General features: G+C 34.8%; 1 protein-coding gene and 1 non-coding gene across 2 annotated transcripts in view; one reads left to right on the plus strand and one right to left on the minus strand.

Annotated features, from left to right (window-relative positions):
- Lama2 (laminin subunit alpha 2) overlaps nt 1-25116 on the plus strand; it is a 556565-nt gene that overhangs the window by 2764 nt on the left and 528685 nt on the right. The gene's annotated exons all lie outside the window — the stretch shown is intronic.
- On the minus strand, nt 24304-24430 carry LOC122103550. The gene has a single exon (XR_006146779.1). It is a non-coding gene; the product is annotated as a small nucleolar RNA SNORA40 (small nucleolar RNA).

The raw sequence follows: 25116 nt of genomic DNA on the forward strand, positions 1-25116 counted from the left end.
TTGAAATATATTTGAAGGTAGGGGTTGACTCTGATATAGTGGTTGAAATTTGTTAATAATAAAAACACATATCAAATATATTTTATGACACCTTACATTTGTGTAGGGTTTTATAATTTAAAAATGCTTATAAGCAAGATCTCTTCTCATCTTCAGCTATTATTACTCCCACAGAATAATTTTAAAACTGAAGTTTAGAAAATAACAATGATAATAACAATCAAATATACTTCCAGTATTGTTCATGCTGAAATACTCTTTTTTATGGTTTCAAAGTTTCTTTCCTTTTACTTTTGGAGGCTATATTTCCTTTTCAATGTTTCTTGGTTGAAGCAACCTCTTAGTGAGGATCATTGGAGAAAAGTTTGTGAAGAAGTATTTTCTTGGCAATCCTCAAATTTTCTGTTTTTGATTATTATTTTCTTTTTGATTTCCTGGTCAAGTACTTATTATTAAGGAGTTCTGTGTTCTCATATAGTAAGTGCCATTTTATTAAGCATGTTGATATGAAGGAATCATTTTAACTGTTGTAGTTAGAAATTTAACCAATTTTTGTTTATTTTCTCTTTAAAAGCATTCATGATCCTTATAGCATAGAGAATTGTATTATGGGTAACATTGTTTTGGCAAGTTTGATTTCCCAAGGAAAATTAATTGGCTAGATTCAAGGCCAACAAAATAAGAGAATATTGTTAACATCATTCTACATTTCAATAAGGCAGTGGAACAATATGCTTTAAGTTTCTCTATGGAAATGAAAGAATGATGATAAGTATCTTGAAACAGAGTGAAACACAGTTTCCAAAGAACAGTGAATAGTAGATCAAAATGATTCTCAAAGTCTCAAGTGGTATGATAGAAATTTCTATGTGTACCTATCCTGGTAATGGCTTTATGGAAAGCATAAAAATCTAATCTTGTAAAAACTTCAGGTAGCCCCAAATTGATTGAGGTGGCTAAGCTTATGAATAACTGGTTTAGCAATATTAGGTCTATATAGTCTGTAGACTACTAACAGAGCCCATATGTTAAGTGGCTTTACAATTCAAATCCTAATACTAAACATTTCCCTCTGCTGTCTCCTAGAAATGAATGAGCCAAAGATAGGATGAGGCAAGGCAGTCTGAGTTGCAGAAATTCCAATATAAATGTGTAGTGTGGCCTGGTGACAGAAAAGTAATTTAAAGAAGCAAACAGAGCTGGTACTCCATTGACAAACAAGGAAAGGGAAAAGGGAACTGGTAGGAAAGGAAATAGGACAGAAGGGAAAGGAAAGATCAGCATGCTTAGGAGTTTGAAAATATTTTGCCGGGCACTGGTGGGCTCACACCTGTAATCCTAGCTACTCAGGGTGCTGAGATCTGAGTATCACAGTTCGAAGTCAGCCCGGGCAAGAAAGACCTTTAGAAAACCGGAAGTGGCACTGTGTCTCAAGTGGTAGAGCACTAGCCTTGAACTGAAGAGCTGAGGGACAGTGCCCAGGTCCAGAGTTCAAGCCCCACGACCAACCAAAAAAAAAAAAAAGAAAGAAAGAAAGAAAGAAAAAGAAAAGAAAATATTTTCATAGGAGAAATGTTCCAAGTAAAATCTTTGATTTGATATAGAAAGATCTAGGGAGAGAAAATCATAACAGCTATTTGCAAATTTTTACAAAGATTGTTATAAAAATGAGGGGACTAAATGTTCTTTCTAATGGGTGAGTTGGGAACCATGGAAGAATATGAAAGCTAGGAAGATTTGAGTTTGATAAAAGGGAGAAACCTGCTCCTTCTTCTCCATATCAACTCATGACCTTTTTGAGAACTTTGGAAATAACTGGATTGTTTGGGGACTCCTTGTCTCTAGAAACATCCACATGGTGATGAGATGCCCAAGTGGCTGGCACCCCATTAAAAAGGGATACGTCTGCTGAGAAAAAATAAAGGTGCATGAAGTTTCTAGTCATTGTTCAATCCCAAGATGCGGATACTATAATCTATTCTTTTTGTAGTGCATACTTGTCTTTAAAAGTCTGAAAAAAAAAGTCTGAAAAATTTCAGAATGTCAACAAAATGTGAAGTGTATTTTAATGTGTATTTAGATGTCTTTTGGAATTTCAAATAGAAAACATATTTTAGACAATCCTCACACATTTTTGGCAAGAACACTTAAAATGTTCTTTTTTTTTTTTTTTTTTTTTTTTTTTTTTTTTTTTTTTGGTCCGGTTGTGGGGCCTGAACTCTGGGCCTGGGCGCTGTCCCTCAGCTCTTCAGCTCAAGGCTAGCGCTCTACCACTTGAGCCACAGCGTCACTTCCGGCTTTTTTCTTTTTGCTTATGTGGTGCTGAGGAATCGAACCCAGGGCCTCATGCATGCAAGGCAAGCGCTCTACCACTGAGCCACCTTCCCAGCCCCACTTAAAATGTTCTGTAAGGATTTTCCACATCATCACCAATTGCATGACTCTAAAACATCTTACATTATAAAGTACAGAAAAATAATTATAAATAATCTAAGAAAATTTCAGGGTCCTCATTGTGGACACACACCTGCAATTTTTATTTTTACATTTTTGTTCCATATGGAACTTGTTTTATTCACTATCTACTGACTTAATAGTTTAGCAAAATTAATTAATAATAGATAAAATATCTGTCTGAGAATAAGAACATAGTCAACATTTACTATCAGTTACAATAAAATTAATAAAAGAAATTGATGAATAGTTTTTGGGCTTGGGCCTATATAGATTAGAATGTGAATCAAAGCTGTTCAAAATGTTTGCCCTTGTAGAGCTAATGTTTAGTTGGGGGTAGAGATGGGAAGATAAGAGAACACACAATAAGGAAGTAATATGGCAATAAACTACATACAGTATATTAAGTGACAAACCAACAATTACAGCAGGCAACCGGAAGTTCTGAGTGGAGAGTGTACTATTATGAATAAATTGATAAAGGACTCAGTAAGGTGATCATACTTGAAGGAATACTTGCAGATAGTGCAGGAAAGAAGACAGGTAGAAGATTAATCTTCATTCAGGGAACAGACTTGTAAGGGTGTCAGTATAATGAGGAGAGTCAGAGAAATAATGAGATGCTAGACTACATAGCACATTGACTATAGCAATGATTTTGCTCCAGAGTCTCAGTGTAATGTGTAGGTATTAGGAAGTTTTGAGCAGTGTTAAATGAATTAATGAAATCTCATCAGTCTTCATTGTAGAACTGATGTCTTCTGATGCATCTTTTCTTCCCTTGGTCATCTCTCAGTATACTCTATGATTCAAAGTATGTCTTTGCTTCACAAAGAACTTGAGTGAGAGGAATTGCCAGAGCTCCTTTTATTGTTCCCAAGAATGTTTAAAAAAGACATAGGATTTTTAGAGTGATCTTTAACTGTTGTGATTATTTTTTTCCTTATTTTTGTCGGTCGTGGGGCCTGAACTCTGGGTCTGGGCACTGTCCCTCAGCTCTTCAGCTCAAGGCTAATGCTCTACCACTTGAGCCACAGCACCAAGTTCAGCCTTTTCTGCTTATGTGGTGCTGAGGAATGCAGGGCCTCATGCATGCAAGTCAAGCACTCTACCACTGAGCCACCTTCCCAGCCCCCTGTTGTGAATTTTTAACTGAAAGGAAATCACTTACAATCCCATAGGGATGTATATCTTGGAACCCTTCTCCCCCTTACCCACTTTTTTTTTACTGTCCATTTTAACATCAAAGCTAAAGTTTAGACACTATTGTTAAAAATGACACAGTGATGTATTGATCCAGTGACTTCTTTTATGGATTGAGCTTTGAAATTTTACCTATTTTTGCAATCAGAAACTTATTCTGTGCTCTGTTTCGATCTTTATAACTACTTTAAGGATCACTGTAAGTCTTGCAGTAACCTTTGGACTAAAGTAATGCAATTTGGTCTTACTTAATTCTAGCATTTAGATGGAAAGTTACATGAAGAAAATTGCTTAGCTTTTCCTTTTTCTTTTAGTTTCTGCTTCTAAATAAGATATAGCAATACAACTGTAACTTTTAAGAAATATGTACACCAAAGCTTCACATAAATCTTCTAAAAAGTGACTGGTGATTACTATCATAAGAGAGTTTTGAGACAGAGACTAAGTTTACATGATGAATATATTGTTAATGATGCATACAATGGATTGAAATGGTTTCCCTTCAGTCATCTGGTATGTACATTTTACTACGATAGTTACTATTAATGGTTATTTTCCAATCCTAAAATGCTAGGCACTGACAATCAGGGCCACAGAAATGTAAGTCAGAATTCTGTCACTGAGCTATACTCTAGCCCTTGGATTTAATTTTTAATATGAGAATTTTACGTTGTTTTGTTTGGACATGTGGCATGTAGGAAAAGATCATGGAGTTTAGTCTATTTGTGCTCATAATAGCAGCCTTCTTTAATCTATTCAAATAGCCCATTAATCCGTGCAAATTCCTTATGATGATGGACTGAGGAGCTGTGTGGTACCGGGAACTGGGGAAGACATCCTGTGTCTTGTGCAGTGCTATGCCTTTTCCTTCATAAATGCTTCTCCCAGCTGACCAAGCTGTTGAGCCGCCTCCCAAGGTTCTTCCTCCAACTGGTCTTGAGTACCAAATGGTTAAAACTTCCTTACCTAGCAGGGCTATGTAGTAAGTTAATATAACTACCCTCTTTTGTAAAATAAAAATGAAAAGATATCCAGCCACATGACAAGGACTAATGAACATTCCAATGCTCATTTTAGATTTATAAAGTTCAATACAGTGGCCTGCCAAATTTAGCTGAGGCCATTTGTGAAGGAATTCAGTTCTGTGCTGGAAGGCACAAGTGTGTTAATTCAGTTTTAATAAAAATTTCTACTGTAGTGTTCTGAACTTCCTCACGTAAACAACAATAACCACACATATTACCATGTTCCCCTGTACAGACATTCTTCTGCTTTGAAGGTAACTTTAAGTAGCAGAAAAGGCATGGATGTGGGAGATGGATGAATGGAATCTGTAGCCCAATTACTGCTCACGTAGGAGCAAAAGTTTAGTCAATAGAATTTGTGTTTCCTTTTAGCAAAATAGAATTGAATTAGAAAATACTTGGCATCTAATTAATGCATATTATGTCTTTCTCTCCTTTTTCCTTTATTACTTGAATATAAAGCTCAGCAGTGACAAGTTTCAGTGTATATGACATGTCCTGTTTTTGATGTTGGTATAATTTGTGGAGGGGAAGGGAAAAAACAAATTGTTTAAATAGAGATACAGGTAAACCCACTGCAACAATGAGATGTACAAGACGTTGTGTTGAAAAATGAACTTTACAACTTTGGCGGGGTGGGGGGCGGGTAAAGGGAGGGCAGGGATGGTAAGGGAAAACAAAGGAGGAGGTAACAATATTCATTACCTTGCTCATGTAATTTTAACCCCTCTGTATGGTATTTTCACAATTAAAAAAAACTTATTCAAAAAAAAGATCAATATATTCTAAAAGTGGCCTAAAGAATATAGATGGCAAACTATTTATTTCATTGTAGAGAGGCTGAAGAATTCTTTCAGGGTTACACAGGTCAGTAACAGATAAGAAATACTAGTTTCTATAATTAACTGGCAGTTGTGCTAGTAGTTCAGCGTGAGAACTGATTTAAAACAGACACCACTGGAACATTTGGCAATATTTTCTGGCTATTTATGTTTTAAAAAAATGAGGTAACTGGGATGCTTTTCTAAGCATCTCTCATTTTCAGACATCCATTTATTAAGTATCAATAAATGATATTTTATAATCATTGTTTTTGTGCCAGTACAGGGACTTGAACTCTTGCTTAGTTTTCCTTTCTCAAATGGGTGCTCCATCATTGGAGTCACAGCCCCACTTGTTTTTGTTTTTTTTTTTTTTGTTTGTTTGTTTTTGTTTTTTTAACTGACTCATTGGAGTTAAGAGTCTCCTAGTTTGGTCTGTCTGGCCTGGCTTCAAACTGGAATCCTTAGATATCATCCTCTTGACTAGTTAGGATTAGGTGCTTGGCTAAATCAGAACCTTTGGTAAGTTTAGCAAAATATATGGTGCATACATAGTGTCTGATGAGCCATTTTCCCTATTCAGTATGCTATTCTACTCATGTCCTCATCGACACCTACTTTGGTAGAAATGATAGTTTAGCCCACTGAGAACTACTCATAAGTTAATACACAATACAGGGGTTGGGAGTGGCTCAGTGGTAGAGTGCTTGCCTCACATGCATGAGGCTCTGGGTTTGATTCCTCAGCACCACATAAACAGAAAAAGCTGGAAGTGGCACTGTGACTCAAGTGGTAGAGCGCTAGCCTTGAGCTGAAGAGCTGAGGGACAGTGCCCAGGCCCAGAGTTTAAGCCCCATGACCATCTAAAAACAAAACCAACCAAACAAAAAGTTAATACACAATATAGTTGGCAAGTTCAATTGTAGTTTTGAAAATCTCTCAAAATAGGTTTTTTTTTTTTTTATGTTGACACTTCTTAATCACTTTGCTGAAAAAGTAGTCTTGAAATGTATTATTTAATACCAACCAGGATAGGAAAACAAATTAGTGTAACAACCTATTTATAAATCTATGGCCAATGCTAAAACAAAAAAAAACCCCTCAAAACAGAAACTACTTCAGAAAATCATAAACCCCAAAAGATTTCCAGGAAAATTGCTTTCCTAAACTTTAAAACACTGGATTTTCAAACCATTTTAAACAAACCAGTTACTATAGCCCCTGTACTTTCAAAATCTTTAATCCTGCCTCCCATGTAAGCCACAATTATTCAAATTTTTGCTCTGATAAATTAGAAAAATATGCTTCTGGATTTGTAATTAGAACTGTAGAACATAATTTTGCCCTCAGCCATTCCAAAAGGAATCCAATGGATTAGTCATTTTGCTGTTTTGAAACATAATTCCCCATGAAAAAATGACAATAGAAGGCTTGAATCTATCTCATGAGCTTGCTGTAATGGTTAAACGACATGTTCCATACAAATAAGATGATTAATAACATTGTTTGTTATTGTAATAGATGATAGGGTTGGCTTTAGGCATTGCTGGTCCATGAAGCTTTGCTTCACTCCCTTTCTTTGAGTTTGCCCTCATTTATTTTTATTCCTACTTCTGTATTTTCAAGGACAAATAGCACAGTTTTTTTTATTCATCCCACAAATTAGCTATATAGTAAACATATCAAACATGCAGTACTAGTAAGAATGAGAACTGATGTCTGAAAAAGTATAGCAATATCCTGTGGTTAAATAGCAAATCTTAAGTAGTCAGTAAAATTATTAAAAGTAATCATAAAAATGTGCCAGGAATTCTCAAATTTCTGGTGTCGATTTTTTTTTTTATGTTTTTAAAGATAATTGAAATTTTGACATACTGCTTTTTAATGTCTTTTGTATTAGAAATTAAACATGTAAAAAATTTAAATGTTTATTCATTAGTTGCAGCATCAAAATAGGTACATGCTCACTAAAATGGCTTTGTGAAAAAATTTATATTTAAAACTAAGCTGGGCGGTGGTAACTCATGCCTGTAATCCTACCTACTCAGGAGGCTGAGATCTGAGGATCACGGTTCAAAACCAGCCCAGGCAGGGAAGTCCATGAGACTCTTATCTCCAGTTAACCACCAGAAAACCAGAAGTACACTGTGGGCTCAACTGGTAGAGTGTTCACTTACAGCTGAAGAGCTCAGGCCCTGAGTTCAAGCCCCAAGCCCCAAAAATCACACACAGACACACACTGACACACATAGACACACAGACAGACAGACAGAGAAACAGAGACACACACACACACAAAACACCCAAATCTCTAATGTCTACTTAGTAGAAAAGAGGCAAGGTCCCATTTCTGTCTCTGAATTTAAATTATTATTATTATTTTGTCAGTTGTGGGCCTTGAACTCTGGGCTTGGGCGCTATCCCTCAGCTCTTCAGCTCAAGGCGAAAGCTCTACCGCTTGAGCCACAGTGCCACTTCTGTTTTTTTTCTAGTGATTTACTGGAGATAGGAGTCTCATGGACTTTCCTGCCTGGGCTGGTTTTGAACCGTGATCCTCAACTCTCAGCCTCTTGAGTAGCTAGGATTACAGGCATGAGCCACCACCGGCGCCTGGCTTAAAATATATGTTGACTTAGTTAAGTATATAAAATAGTAGAGTAACAGACATATATGTATAATAAATGTATATAATATACATGCCTATGCAGACATAAATGCATGTATATAATAAATACACTGATATACTGAAACTTCATCAGTGATAGTTTTGTACTTTATGAAAACTCACTGTTCTGTCTTACATTTGGAAATTTTTATCCAAATGTGATATTACAACATTATTCATTGATTATTTAGAAATGATTGGTCCATAGAGTTAGGCAAATCAAACAAAAGTTAACTGAATCATTTGAATCACTTTTTCATATAACTATTGAGCTCATCAGAAATATCTTTAAACATAAGAAGAAACATCTCAAAGGTTATTTTCAAGAAACTATCAAATATGTTTTAGACCTCATAATCTTTCAGGTATTTTTTAGACAAAGAAATTTCATGAAAAGCAAAGTCTATTTTTGCTTTTTTCCAAACAACTTAAATAATCTAGTACACCATTCAAACCAAGAAGATACACCAAAGGATGAAATGTCACATATATGATCTTTGTTCTTGTTACAGCAAGAACTTTCTTCTGAGGGTTACTGATGGAAAGTAGCATGACCATGGGTAAGCACTGTGTTGCTCTGCCTTAATTTGTTTAATGGGTCATCAGCATTTAATGATAAATACTTTGCACCAGAGGGGCAAATGTTTGCACAAGAGAAAGATAAAGATTGACTATTGTTATTGAAACTTTTGGACTTTGTGTGTCCCTAGAGAAGGCCTGAGGACTCATGGGAGCATTCTGCACGTTCTGTACCTTGGGATTTCAGTAGAATTTTTCATTGCCTTTAGGGACTATAATCACAGAATGGTAAACTTTGGAATCAGAGCCAAAACCACATTAGATTTCACACCAGGGCTGACATATTATTTCCTCCCAAGCAAACAGAAGTTTAGATAGAGCCCCTTCAGTAAGTAAAGTAGGGTAAGTACAAAGCCAGACAGACACATGTATAGAAGGAAAAGGAAATCTCTTCCATATTGTCAGCCTTGCTTATTTTCCATTTCTTGCATTTGTCCAAACCAGAAATAGCATATTATTCCTAACAGATTTAAAAAGTACACCTGTGAAAAAAATTATATTAAGTAAAGTAAGCCAGAACCAAAGAAACATAGGTCTCGTGGTTTCTCTTATTTGCAATAACTAGTATACATCTAGGATAATCTTACCAGACAAGCAGAAAAGGCAAAAAGCTGTTGTACATATGACGATATAAGATGATGCTAAGTGAAATGAACCCAAAGATAGGGACACGAGAGGATTTTTTTGGTTGGTGCTGTTGTTTTTAATGTGATCTTTTTGTTTCTTTTGTATGATCTTCTCCTATGGTATAACACCTGTTGTCACTATTTGATCCCAGTGCCCAGTATCTTGTATATACATTTTTCTAATTTGGGGAGGGGAAGGGAAATTAAAAAAATGCTGAAACAAGGATATAGGTTGACCCATTGTAACAATGAGATGTATAAGATACTATACTGAAAATGGACTTTACAATTTTGGGGGGATTGGGGAGGAGTTGTGGGGGTGGGGATGGAAGGGATGGCAGGGGAATGGGCAACAATGCTCAATACAAAATGTACTCATTACCTTACTCATGTAACTGTAACCCTTCTGTACAGTATGTTTACAATAAAAAGAGAGAGAGAGAAAAGAAGAAAACAAGTACACCTGTGAAAATTTTTGTGTATTTATTTATTTTTAGTTTCAATTTTGTTTTGTTGTTACAACCTTATCCCCAGTGTAAGGAACTTTTAACCCAAGGAAAGCATGCTGTTATTCCAAATTCTGGGTATTAACAGAGCAAGTATTTGTTGAATTCACATCAGGAAGTGTTCTCCATGTTTTTCATGAAATGAATCCTTATAAAAGAGCTGTGCCTCTTTCTTGGGTTATGGGATTTCCTTCTTTAGTTTCTGACCTTTAAAGATTCTGTAACTCCCAAAGCCTTTGAAAGACTTTCCAGATTTTGACATAAGACATGTCCTTAGTCCATGACCCTCTCATCAGATACCATTATGTGTGTGTCAAGTGATCAATCATGTATTTTTGTTTTCATTTGATCAGAGTTATTGTTCATAGACTCAATGTGCCATCTTTTGATCAAATTTTTCGCTGCTCAAGGACAGTCTTAAACAGATGGGACTGTGTTTCCAGCATATACCTGGAATAACAGTTGTACACCATCATGTCCAGTTTATTGGTTAAAATGATATCTCACTAACTTTTACCTTCAAACGGCTAGCTGATATTATGGGTGAGATCCAGGCCTGAGAATCAATTTAAACTAACTTTTGCTAGGCTTATATATTTCCATACCAGTGTTCTATTTCCAGTTAAAACATGTCTTTGCTAACTATCCTAGTTTCTTAAATGTCAGAGTTTATATCAAACTAATTTTTTAAAAGAAATATACAATATTAAAATGAAAAAATAATTGTGAAATCTCTGTCCTATTGAGTAGAATGGTCTCATTTCCTCCCACTTTATATTTTTTAATTTAATTAAATTTATTAGTCATTTATTTCTATACACATCTAGTAACAGAAAGTTTGATTGGCATGGGAAGAAACTTCATTGTTTTACTCAGACTGGAGTTTGAGCACAAGGCCTCACACTTGATTAGCTGATGCTTTACCACATGAGCCACTCCACCGGTCATGGGGCCTGAACTCTGGGCCTGGGCGCTTTCCCTCAGCTCTTCAGCTCAAGGCTAGCGCTCTACCATTGAGCCACAGCGCCACTTCCAGCTTTTTTCTTTTTGCTTATGTGGTGCTGAGGAATCAAACCCAGGGCCTCAGGCATGCAAGACAAGCGCTCTACCACTGATCCACCTTCTCAGCCCCTGTGTTGGTTATTTTTATGATAGGATTACTTTATGCTTGAGGAAGCCTTGGACTGCAATGTACTAGGATGATAGGAGTATGCCACATATACAGTCCTTGATTGAGATAGGGTCTCAGTTGCTTCCCAATTGCTCTTTCTATTTTCCTTTGCTCATTTTCCAATCCGTTTTCCACATAAGGTCCAGCATGCACTCAGAGAACAGTAAAAGAGTATATATATATATATATATATATATATATATATATATATATATATATTTATACATTTATCATGATACATATCATGGTATATGTATATATACATCATTTTTATATATATATATATATATATATATATGTATGTATGTGATCTGCTTCTTCTTCAAACTCTTAAGTGCATTTTGTTTCAAAAGGAGCCTCAAATACCATAGTTTGCAAGGGTGTTTGTGAATGAGCTCATATTTTTCTATGATGTCAAACTGATCCTTTTTTCTGTTATTTTCTAGCAACAATGAATACTTCTTCCATTCCAACAGTACTACCTTCTCTGAAGTCCAGTTTCTCCTCCTGGAAAGGCTTAGGAGGTAGCTCTTACTTGTCTACTCATTGCCCTGCCCTTAATGTTCATTTAGAATAATTTTATATATTTAATACTTTGTTTTCTTTCTCCTTCCACCATTGCAATATAAACTCGATTTTGAAGGAGCTGTCATCTCCAGAGTATACGATATACTGTATATACATATTTCTCACCTTAAATTAGTCTGTGCTGTGTTCAGGCTGTTGTGAACATAATTCCACGTGTTAGGTCAATATTGAATTTGTGTATGTAATGAATCGGTCTTGTTTATGGTTTTATTTTTAGTGATGTAATGACTTAGATAAACAAACCATTTGTATTTCATGTTAAACTTCCAGAACAATTGCTCTTGCAGAAATCTATAAGTGCCTATAATTAACAAATTCTTCCTCTTGAAGTTTCAGCTCTTTAACAATTATTAATTAACAAAGTTCGTTTTATAGCAATTGTTAATTAACAAGGCATATTTTATAATGAGATATTTTAACCCTTTATTTTACTGCTATGTTTCAGTCAAGTTTATAGTCTCACATACGACGGCACCTAAAAGGGAAAAGAAAGGAAATACCTAAATGAAGAAACCATAGTAAGTTTGGTTTCCTTTTTTTTTTTTTTGGCATATACTTTTTCCCCTAGTGATTTTATAGTTTGGATACTTTTATTTATTTATTTTTTTTTATTTTTTTTTTTAAATTTAATTTAATTTTATTTGTGAACATACTGTACAGAGGAGTTACAGTTACATGGGCAGGATAATGCGTACATTTCTTACCAAGCATTGCAGCCTCCTCCTTTGTTTATCCTTCACATCCCTTCCCAGCCTCCCCCCTCCCCCCCTAATCCCAATCCTTCTCAGCACTCTGGACTCTGGATACTTTTAATAAGATAAAAATTTCTGCAAGTACTGAAACATATTATAGACAGATACAAAAAGATTATTTTCAGTACCACAACCTGATAAATATTCTAGGAAGTGAGGCTACCTTCAATGACTTTGCTTCTTGATATAAGCTCCCTCTTCCCCAGCCCATTTGAGTAAAAGCTGAAAAACTCTTAAGCTTTGTGTAAGAAACTCATTTTTGTTCGCTTATCCAAAACTTTCTGTATGTAAAGCCTTTTTGGATGAGAATTATGTTACATGATATCAAAATGTAAATTCTAGGTACTTACATGGGTTGATTTGATTGGAACCTGTTTCCATTTTCATTTACTTCTTAGTTATCATCAGTGCTTTCTTTTCCTAAATAGAAAAACTACTCCAAGGCCTTCAGAATGAATCAAATAATGTATATACTATACCTTTACACATAGTCTCTTCATGGAGTTATTAAAAACCAAAATGGTGGCACACTTAGAATTAATAAAAGAGAATTGTTGATCAAGAGGTGTGATACCTCTGTTTTTCTCCTTGTTTGGAGAATGGAAATTTCATGCAGAGCAAGACAGGACTGGCCATTCAGCAACTGAGGAATTTTTATTTTTCTTGGAATGAAAGAGTGAATTTGAGAGGAAGGGTATCAGGGTTTGAGCCCTGAGAGAGGGAACCAGGTCTGTTTTGTTACTCTTGGACCCTCACTTGGTGAGAGGCTGGCATGGATGGTCACAAGAAGTACTGAATGATACAGTAGGAAAACAGGAAGTTCTAATTCTTAGGCAGGGGGAAACTGACACCATGGTCTTTGGTATTAAAAGAGACATAAAGAGCCAGGCACTGGGGGGAGGCGGGAAGAGGAGGTAAAGATGAGAAAGAGGGATAAAAAATGACTAAGATTATGATACTCTGAGTGACAATCACTTCCAAAGACATTAGCTAAAATAAATGCTCAGATCACTCTGAGTAGTATAGACTCCATAAGGTAAATGTCTAATGATTTCCATCCTATCTGATGTTACTCTTGTTTTCACTTTAAAACTTTGTTATAAACAAATAATGGAAAATAATAAATTTTTAATGTATTCAACTTAATCCTTAAAAAAAAAATAAGGTCCTTCCATTTCTACCCCTTCTTCAACAGAGTCTATTTTTTTTTTTTTTTTTGTTCTCACAACCATTTACTAAAAAGTAGCTTTCATTGACTTTCTTCTTGGGTTTTTCATATATAGTTGCAATGTATTCCAGAATTACTCATCTTCTAGTTTTTCTCTTTCTGATCCTTTGCTTTTTCATTATATTCTTAATTGTAGTCTCTATGTATTACCAGCATCTTCATGACACTTTTGTAGGTCTATCAAAAAGGGGGCCTTGTTGTTTTTATCCTCACCAAAGCTTTTGAGTTTTTTGGATATAAAAGTAGGATATCTAAAAGTTTGGACTTTTAGAGTAAAAGAAGATTAATGCTAAACATGAATGACTTAGATTGATTAAAAAAAAAAAATAAAAGCATAGTCATACAAGCCAATGCTTCCTAAATCCTGGAGTGTATTTTCTTTAGAAAATTTTCCTTTCCAAAATGGAAAGAAGTACCTTTTTTGGAGAGAAGAAAGTTATATGAAAATTATAGCACGATAACAAAATTTGAAGTGAGAGGGTTGAGATTTTAGAAAAATGACTTCTGTAGTTAAGCTAAAACATGGGATTTAAAAAAATGTAGTCAAAATAAATTGGTTTCTCCTGTTTTCCAGAGGGAAACATCTTTTCATTTTGCCATTTGCTGAAAATAACTGTTGTTTCTTTTTTGTTTTCAGTTGTTTAGTTCATTTTTATATTCTGTCCATAAATACATTAGAAGCAATTTAGAATATAGTCTTTTTATGTAAATATATATATCTGCCCTTTCATGATAGATGTGTATATAATCTTATGTATTAATATGTTGGATTTATTATACTTCACTTTGGAACATATTTATGTGTATATGTTCATGTGAAGGATGTGGGAGATTACAATGAAATCAGCATTTCACCAAGATTTCCAAAATATCCTCTGTTACTGGAATCAGGCTTTGTGCATTACATTCCATTGACGCAATTAAGCTTCCACTCTGTTTCACTATAAATGGAATTTCATTATATCTGCCTTTTACAATAAGTGGGTTCTAGTATCGTTGACATTTAGTAGAATTACCGATCTTAATATCTTTGTATATTCTGCATTAAAATGTATTATATGCACTTTCAATTCTGCTCTAAAGAAACTACCACTGAGTTACATAGTTGTTACACAGAAGAGCTCTGTTTAAACTCCATTGCCAGATTTCATGGTGGCATGTATTTGTTTTGTTTTGTTTTCCCAAAAGCATTTGGAAGTATTTCTTGGTGTACTTGTAATTATTGGATAAAACCATGTAAAATTTATAGATTATAAGTGTGTTTCAAAAGCCTTTGTGGGCACAGTGCTGGTGGCTCATACCTATAATCCTAGCTACTCAGGAGGCTGAGATCTGAGAATCATGGTTCAAAGCCAGCCTGGGAAGGGAAGTCCATGAGATTCTTATCTCCAATTAACCACCAGAAAACCAGAAGTGGAACTGTGGTTCAAGTGGTAGAGTGCTCATCTTGAGCTGAAGAGCTCAAGGACAGTGCCCAGGCCCAGAGTTCAAGCTGCATGGCTGACCAAAACAAAACAAAACAAAAATCTTTGTGGGATCTTAAAAATGAAATTGTAGGGGCTGGGAAGGTGGCTCAGTGGTAGAGCATGCCTTGCATGCCTGAGGCCCTGGGTTCGATTCCTCAGCACCACATAAGCAAAAAGAAAAAAGCTGGAAGTGGCATTGTGGCTCAAGTGGTAGAGTGCTAGCCTTGAGCTGAAGAGCTGAGGGACAGCGCCCAGGCCCAGAGTTCAGGCCCCACGACCGGACCCAAAAAAGAAATTGTAGCTAGTTTTCTTTTACAGCTGTCTTTATTTCTACACTTATTTTTTTTCTAAAAAAAAAAAGTTTTGTAGAAAAGAATTTTTTGTAATGTTTAGAATGTCTGTCTCTTTCACAGAATAAAACTGCAATACATTTTTGTCTCAAGCTTAGTGTGGAATCTTTCCTAGATTGCATGCTTCTGGGAATTGATGGTCAGGTGGAGCTTCTGCTGGGGTGGGGGAGGGAGGGGTGGTGAAGGAGACAAAGAAAAAAAAAGCTGAGGTCTAGGGCTGAGAGCTTATCCATTCTTAGAAGACCACATCAGTATGCATTTGGTCTGGAAATCTGAATGTTTGAGTTCAAAGGTGTCTCTTAGAGTGCTACCCAGAAAAGTAATTTCCTTGGCATCATGTTAATGTTATCAGTTCTGGTACCACCATTTCCTCAATGTCCTGAAACTCAGGGACAAAAGTTCAGGACACAACCGTCTACTCAGTCTTTTGAGTAGAAAGCACTGTAGATTCATTAAGGACAGGATTGCCCACAAGTTTGCACTTAAACTGTACCATACACATGCATACCTCCTCTTCCCCTTTCCTATAGATGGAAAGGGATCACAAATTAGCCACCTCCAAAGATAATCCTGTTTCATCTGTATACCACCTATGTTCTTTGTTCTTCAACTTGGTTTGAGGACTTCTTATTTATAACTTCCAGCAACAGACTTAACATAGGCATGCCCTTAACAGCAGTTGTAATGGGCAGTCTTAATTTCACAATAAAACAAAAGAATCATTTTCTTTAGTTTATAGCTTACTAGATAGGTATGTGTGGAGGATGGATTTCCTGCTGATTTTCTCAGGATTATTGCCAAGTTAGAATTTAGGTATATTAACATGAGCATGTTGTTCTGTATCCAGAAGCTTCAACATAATAAGCACTGCTAATTTAGTTAAAGAAAAAAAACAGCTGTTTACAATTAGTCTTCTTGTCTATGTGTGGGAGTTGACAGAATAATGTCTCCCTAATTGTGTAGTTTCCTTTTGTTTATATGAAAACTTTAATAGCTGGTGGAATTAATAAACTAAATGAAATAATAAACCATTTTGTAGGAAACTAGTTGATCAGTACTCACAGGGGCGATCAAATAAAGTTCTAGAAACAAGGCCACTTCCATACTACGGGTTATATTGTGCATCATGGTAACGGGTAGCGTAACTGCGAAGCCACATGAAGATATTCTACCTTCAAAATGAACTATTTTGGTAATCAATATTTAATATCCTGGCCTAATTAATGACTTATAAGTAAACCACTTTTGTTTTCTGAAATGTATTTTGATAATTATTTCCATTACACATTTTATGCAGATAGGTACAATGAGTCTCCTTTGGACAATACAGTTTTTGCATTTGAGTTTCAACCTCTGATCTGCATTTGGCTTGCATGAGTGTGGATTGTTTTTCTGCTTTATGGAAGAGACAACACCAATTACACGTCAGATACTTTATTCACTTTGTTTTGACTCGAGATTCTCTGGGGATTCTAACTATTGTAGCTGCGATTCTGTGATTGTAAGATAAACATGTCATAAAACACAATCACTGTTCTAAAAAATGGTTTAAAAAACTTTTTGAGGCATAATTTGCGTACAATAAAACTCACACTTAGGTATATAGGTAGATAACTTTTGATAGTCATATAAGTAGCAACCCAATTATGAAATGGAACAATTTTGTTTTTCCAGAAAGTTCTCTGTGGCTCTTTATCTCCTCCATATTCTCTAAGCCCGTATTGGATAAGTTTCATATGTCCTATCAAGGACAGGATTATTTTAGCATCTACCTTCTTTTGCCTAATGTTACATCTTAAAAATCATTCATATTTTTGTGTTCACCAATATTTGGTCTTCTAATTGCCAAAAGTTGCAATGTATGACTGTATCATCTATTTAGTTGATTGGTCTATTGGTAACATTTAGATGGTTTCCAATTTTTATTAATATGAATAAAGTTGATATGCACAAATTATATATAAGTCATTTCAAGGCTATTAGTTTATTTCTCATACTTATCAAGGAATGAAATTCATAAGTTGCATGGATAATATAGTTATTTTTCATAAAAATTAGCTATTTTCCAAAACCAAGGCATGATCTTATTAGTGATGATTACTTGCATCTAACAGCATAACTGTTAATGAATAATGAATGGTAATATAACTGAATAGTAGATAGATTAACTGATTAATGAATGATAGTATCATTGAATTTTTTCAATTTCTTTCTTCCTTTCTCTTTCTCTCTCTCTCTCCCTCTCACTCTCCCTCCCCCTTTCCTTCCTTCCTCCTTCCTTCCTTCCATCTTTCCTTCCTTCCTTCCTTCTTTCTTTCTTTCTTCCTTTCTCTTTCACTCTTTCTCTTTCTTTCTTTCTTTCTTTCTTTCTTTCTTTCTTTCTTTCTTTCTTTCTTTCTTTCTTTCTTTCTTTCTTTCTTTCTTTCTTTCTTTCTTTCTTTCTCTCTCTTTGTTTCTCTCTTTCTTTCTTTCTTTCTCTCTTTCTTTCTTTCTCTCTGTCTCTTTCTTTCTTTCTTTCTTTCGTTCCTTCTTTCTCTCTTTCTCTCCCTCTCTTTCTTTTTTTCTTTCTTTCTTCCTTGTGCCTGTCATGGGGCTTGAACTCAGGGCCTGAGCAGTATTCCTGAGCTTTGTTGCTCAAGGCTAACAGTCCATCACTTAAGGCACGCATCACTTCTGGTTTTTTTTTTTTTTTTTTTTTTTTGCTGCTTAATTGGAGATAAGAGTTCCATGGACTTTCCTGCCTGGGCTGGCTTCAAATTGTGATCCTCAAAGATCTCAGCTTCCTGAGTAGCTATGACTACAGGCATCAGCCACAGGCTCCTGGCTCTTAATTTCCATTTTTATAGAATTTTCAAAAAAGGATAAAAAATGTGTTATATCTGGAAAGGTTATATCTTTAAAAAGCCTACCAATTTGAAGATTTCTGTATCGTTGTAAAAAGATGTATAACAGAATAGATATATTTTGTTCAACTTCTACAACAGATTACTAATTACTTGTTAGCTGTTTTATATGATTATGCTCCTAAGAAATGGTACCAAGGAAGAAAAGAAAAACACCCAAATATGCATAAAAGAAGAATATACTGAGCACATACTATGAACAACAGAATGGCATACTGCCCTGTAGATAAAACATGAGCAAAGTACTGTTTGAGTAGGAGAAAAACTAAAGGTATTTATAAAATGAGATTAATATGGGCTGACTATCAATGAAAATGGTATTATAAAGTTATTAAAATGATTTTAGGTTCCAAAGAATCAGATGAATTGATGTGCCAGGAAGGACAAGATAACAAAGGAGGTAGGTTTGGACTGAGTCTAAGAGAGGAGATTTTTTTTTGATGGGCAGGCCAGGAAGAGATAGGCCAGGAGAGTTCAGGGAAAAGAAATGGAGGGTTGTGGGATATGCTAGGAAGGGGCTGGGAAGGGAAGCTCAAAATTGAGTTATTTTGTTTCTGATTAACAAACTTCAGTGTTTGTACAATGGACACTGACCAAATTCTTTTTTGCCCTTTTGCAGCCCACCTCAAAACCTGTATTATCACCCAATTCTACATTCAAGTCGACCTTTTGGAGGTTTCACTTATTAGGAAAAATATAAGGTGTTTGTGCTTCTATGTCCAGTCTATATGACTTAACAGGTTATGAAAGGCAAAGGAAGGATCTATTTATGAGTTATTGATATGGGACTTGGCAACAGTTACTAACCAAGATGAAGTCTAGAAGATAAGAAAAGCCATTTTAAGATTCTATATTTTCAATAACTTTTCAAATTTGGCAAATTCAGCCCAAGAAACTGTTGCCTCACAATTGATCATTACAATGATATATTTGACTAGTGTATTTTTCCCTAAATTACAATACTTATGAAAAGAGATCAGTTTCATTAATGACCTAGAATTCTTATTACTCTTCATAAATGAAAAATACCACTATGCATTTAAGCTTTTTTATTTCCTGTTTAGATGTCATTCATAATATGGTTTTACTTATTATTAGCTAGAGATTTCTTTTAAGGATGATGTACTTGTAGTTTATTGCAACATAGTAACTAAAGCTGCTAGATTTCTACTTCCCGATTTGATTTGTGGGTATTGTCTCTCTTAAATTCACAACTGTAGCAGTAAAACAACCAGTGTTAAACTCTCAAAGCAAGTTAGATAGTGCTTATTAACAATAAAATATAGTCAGAATATACCAGACATCAACACATTTTTGTGTAATGGAATTACCTTGGCACATAGTTAATCTAAATTAAATGAGTTTATAATTGAGGTTTGTTTGCAAGGGAAAAGAAAACTCATCTGTTATAAAGACTGTATGTGTATATTCAAATTCACAGCCAAAATTTCATCTAGATATCTTTGAGAGTATGTGTGGGTGTCATTAAATGCAGCTGTTTTCCTCTGCTGTATGGACTAGGATAATTCAGAGTAAAATTAGCAGCGGGGAGAATATTATGGGAACGTGGAAGAGGAAAATTTATATCCCCATACCTTTATTGTCCTCAAAGTGGTTAACTGAAATAATTTCCAATGTAAATACTTATTAAATAAAAAGATTGCATTTTCATCTTATAAATAGGTCTATATAGCTCACAGTTTGATTTTGTTGTTTTATGGTCACAGCTTCCAAAAAGCCATGGTCTGGGGGTGTTGTATTAATGTGATATTTCAAACCTTGGCTAAATGCAATTTAAATAGTATTGAGGGGTATTTGATTTTGCATTTTAGCAAATGTGTGGATGCATGCTTATTAGACAAGTGAAAGATAAAATCAGCAAGCAATGAAACACTACTTAGCATGAGGGCTGACCTGTATAATTTAAGAGTATAATCCTCTATAATATATGCATTATATATATATATATATATGTATATATATTCAAGTTCAACATAGCTCCTGGGCTCAGGGCTGCTGAGAGACTAGACTAAGCAGCTTCCCAATCTCAAGCATAGCTAATTTTAAAATAACCATATTCATTTCAAAAGAAGAACTTGCTGCAGTTGCATTTTAATTTTGGGGCTTAAGGTTTGAAGGTGTACGTCCTAGGTAGATAATGAACGCAACTTTCTTGGACATCTATGTTTAGAAGAGTCTTATAAGCAGTGTGTGTGTGTGTAGGTGTGTGTGTGTGTGATACTTGACACATACATGTGCCAATCAGATGATTCTTTGACTTGTGTCTTAAGATGAAGATAGCAAATTCTCTAAAAAGACTGACAAGCAAAACTGAGTGGGTTAATCATAACAGCATTTGCGGTTATGGAACCTATGCATGTCTTCATTTATGGTTATGGAACCTATGCATGTCTTCTTTTTCTTTATTTTTTTTTTTATTGATTGTGAGGCTTGAACTCAGGGCCTAGGTGCTGTTCCTGAGCCTCTTTATACTTAAAGCAAATGCTTTACCACTTGAGCCACAACCCCACTTTCAGTTTTTGAGTGGTTAATTGGAGAGAAGAGTCTCACAAGGACTTTTCTGCCCACTCTGACTTTGAACAATGATCCTTAGTTCTCAGCCTTCTGAGTAGCTAGACACCAGTGCCCAGTTGTATGTTTCCTTTATAGCATCCAATTTTTTAATTTATCACCAATAAAAATTGTTTTCCCCCAAATATTTTTATACTTAGTGCACATTACTAATCTTAAGGACATGCCATAGTACTTAAAACAATTAGGTAGACCTGTTTATAAGTAGCTCTGCATGGAGTAGTTTGTTGTAAGACCTATTAGATGAAAAAGATTAGGTTGAATGGGAGAATAGCTTTTCTAACCTGAAATACTTGAGCTTCACATGGACTTTTGCTTGAGTATAATAGTTATCTATTCAATTTTGGCCAAGTGCTGAAAGCCACATGTATTTGCCTTTGTCAAAACATTTAACCATCATGTATACATACTCCAAAACATTAGGCTTTACAGAATAAATACCTACAATTTTGTCTGTCAGTTAAAAAACATAAAGAAAGCAAGAAAAAGAAACCATGTTGTAAACATTTCACTCAAACACATGAATAAAGACAGAAGGCAAATAGAAAAGCATCATTACTTTCCTTAAAACACACACACATACACACATATTTCCACTTGTTTTAATTGCTAATGTGCTTTGTAGATTGGCCTGTGGTTGTCTTTGAAGTTAGGAGAGTACAAAACAATATTTAAGGATGGAATTCTCCCCAGAGCGCTTCAAATTCTCTTAGTATTTTGTGGACCAGCATGAAAGATGTCTTCCAATTGTGCTGGACTAGCGCAGCCCCTGAATAGTGGTGCTTAACAGCAGTTTACCAGAAGCCAGTTATAATGTCAAAAACATCGGAACCTTTTCTTTTCTGCTAAATTTGAATAATGATAAATGCCATCCCGCTGGGTGAGAACTATTGAAGTGTGTCTCTCGGCAGGTAAACTTGGCAAATGTCTTGTATAACTCCACTCCATGAAGTATTACTTAAACAGTGAGAAATACATTGTCTGACAAGAATTGTATCACAATTTGGCATGTTGTTTATGTAAGTAGATAGTCTACCAGCTATTTTATAGCTTAAAAATGGACCTCTGAGGCCACAATATAAAAACCAAGTCTTTAAGTGGGTATTTGTAGTGAACACTATAATTGTTCCTTGTGGAAAGATCTCAATTAGAGAATGGGATCAAGAATAAACTCAATAATTTGGCCCTAGTCCATCAAGTACGGATGATGAGAGAGTTTGTCTTCTTTTTAATTCCAAAATAAGATGAATGTTATAATTAAATAGTCACTATTGTGAAAAAAATTAAGTATGATTTTCATTGAAATTCGGGTATTTAATTGCACCTGTGCCTGATGCTGTGTTATTGACAGGTTGGCTGGTATTGTGTTATCTAACTGCTGTATCATTCTTCTTTGCAGCTAGTTTGACTCCTGTGGGGATTGTCTTGCTTACCATGTCAAGTTTCCATAGTGCTTTCATGGCCCTCCTTGGGCAGATAATAGCCAAGTGACAAAATTTCCAGTGGCCATGGTGGGTATAAGGATGGAGATCAGAAATTTTGATCCATAGCCATTTTTTTTCTTTTTAAACTTAAATTCTATTGATTTATAGACCCATTCTTTGGCTTTGTATGCACTCTAGAGAAAATGTAATTCATAGAATGTTAACTATAAATTCTAATTTTAGCAACTGAAACAATTGATAGTTGAAATATTATGCTTCTAATATGTGCCTACCTAACCGGGTATTGGCTCTTTGTGAAATGGTAGAAATGCTCTTGTAATTGGTCATGCCAGTTGAATACTACTTTTGTAAAATAATTACTACTTCAAGTTTTTCTTTTGTTACAATTGCATTGTCCTAATCCAGTGACTATGTTTTATGCTAGAATCTGGCTGTGCAGAACCTTGAGGTCTTTTTCTTTAGGGAACTAATTCTTGAATAATGAAGACATGGAGAAATTCAGAGGCATCCCACAGCTCAGACAAGCTTTTAGTGTCATTGCACTGCTGACTATGAAGTAAACCCATGATTCATAGCTAGGAATGAACCAGAATATACCCACATAGCTTCTCTTCCATTTAAGCATTCAACTGAACAGTCATTTAATCTAAAACCAATTGTTTCTCAAGCTGTATCTGTTCTTTGTTTTCGTGAGAATGATTTATGTAAGTTACAATGCAAATGGTAAGATCTTTAAGACTGAATCTGTTGGCATGAGGTATAGAGAATGAAAACATTCAAGCATTAGGTTTAGGATAAGGGAGAAGTATTAACTTTTTTTAAAAGAATGTAATCTTTATATTTGATTTTAGGATTTCCCCCTTATATATAGCTCAGTCCACCTGAATCTTATTTAGTCTTCATAGTCATTTTTATTATATTTATTTTTCTTCTCTTCAATATATCTTACTATCCTTCCTATTTTTAGAACATGAAATTGAAACCTGTGACTGGGAAGGTAGAGAGAACCAGTGTACGTACACGTATGTGTGTGTGAATGTGAAAAAAGGCCAACAAAAATGTCTTAATAATACGTAAATAAAGCATATGTAAACAAGAGATAAAGAAGAATTTTCTATCAGTCCACCCTAGAATTTAATAAAGTTTATTTTATGTAGAATTGATTCTCTTTGATTTTTGCTGTGTAGAAGTTTGTTCTGTATTTTCAGCTTACAACTGAAAGTCATTTACTTTTTCATTTTACTTTCTTTTTTCTGTCCATTATGCCACAAAACCTAAATTAAAGTAATATCTTTATCCATTGCTTCTGAACCTCTGTGGAAAAATGTTCCCCTTGCTTGCTTTGGGGCTCACAGATTGTATATGGAACCATAGGAAGGTGAAATGAGAACACAGACTAACATGTGCACACTTCTTCTCCAGAAAATTTGAGTTTCCTGCAACTCCTTTTCTGTGTGCAAATTTAAGTGTTATTCTAATTTTTACATCTATTTTTCTTTTTCTTTTCTGCTAATTCCCTTTAAATGACTTTTTACAGGACTGATAGGATAATATAGTCACAATACTCAATGTACATATATTAAAATGGAAATAGGGAACTTTAAAGGATAGGTAGGGTTTGGACAGATAGGGAGAGAAGGATAGAATGGGCAATTTAGATCAAGAAACATTGTGCACATAGATCGTCATGTTGAGTTGAAACCCCCTTGTACATCTAAAGATAATAAAATAAAATAAATCTTCCTATTCTCCAGTTTCTCTTGGTTGTCTTTACTTTATACTTATTGTTATAGAGTGGTATTGGTAAGCAGAATGTGATGAGAAAATGTAGCTTTTGTTTTATACTTTTTTTTGACTTTTAAGTCAACTTTATTCTCAAGAGCAACCTGTGTGTTAACAAACCCTAACAATGCCAAATGTTGTAGAAATCATATTTCTTCTTCCATGTACCAAAATTTCATACCAGCAATGAGTTCTGGGTTGCAAAGAGGATTTACTGTTTGTACCTGTCTGTAAGGTTTTGTTACAAATTAAAACACACACACACACACACACACACACACACACACACACACACACACACACACACACATACACACACATACACACAAACACAAGTGCTCCTTGTTTTGTACTTTTTGATTTTAAGAGTATGCTTGTAGATGAAATTTCCAGAAGTAAGGAAAGGTAATTATTTTTAATAATATAATGATGTTTACCCAAACACTACCATTGTTACTGTAAGTTTTCTAAATTTATAATTTAACAGTGAAGTAGGACTTCTGTTCTTGATCAAAAATATTTGAAAAAATTTAGTACAGAGATTAAGGTAAAATTTCCCATAATGAACATATTTTTTTTACACCAGTAAGGGTTGTGTTTAGCTGAAAGTTTTTTTAAAATATATCTGTGGTCAGTAAAAAAGAAACTGAAAAATTGAAATGATAATTTATCACATGTCAAACAACTTATTATCTTCTACTTCAATTCAGTTCTCCTCCAATGTACATTACCTAGAAATCAGTCACCCACATCTTTGTCCAGCCAGAAACCAAAGAATTTTCTTCATCATCATCCCTATTGTACCTAACAAGTCATACTATTCACAGTGTTGTGACAAAGTTGTACTTAAAAATTCTTAGTTTAGAATTTAATCTACAACTCTGAGCCTCAAGTTTCCTTAGGGTATGCAACTTCATCTAGATTCTTTCAGTTAACTTCATCCCAATAAAGTAGCTTTTT

The sequence above is a fragment of the Dipodomys spectabilis genome, unplaced genomic scaffold (genome assembly GCF_019054845.1).
Source record: "Dipodomys spectabilis isolate Male_0828 unplaced genomic scaffold, ASM1905484v1 ptg000001l, whole genome shotgun sequence".
NCBI lineage: Eukaryota > Metazoa > Chordata > Mammalia > Rodentia > Heteromyidae > Dipodomys > Dipodomys spectabilis.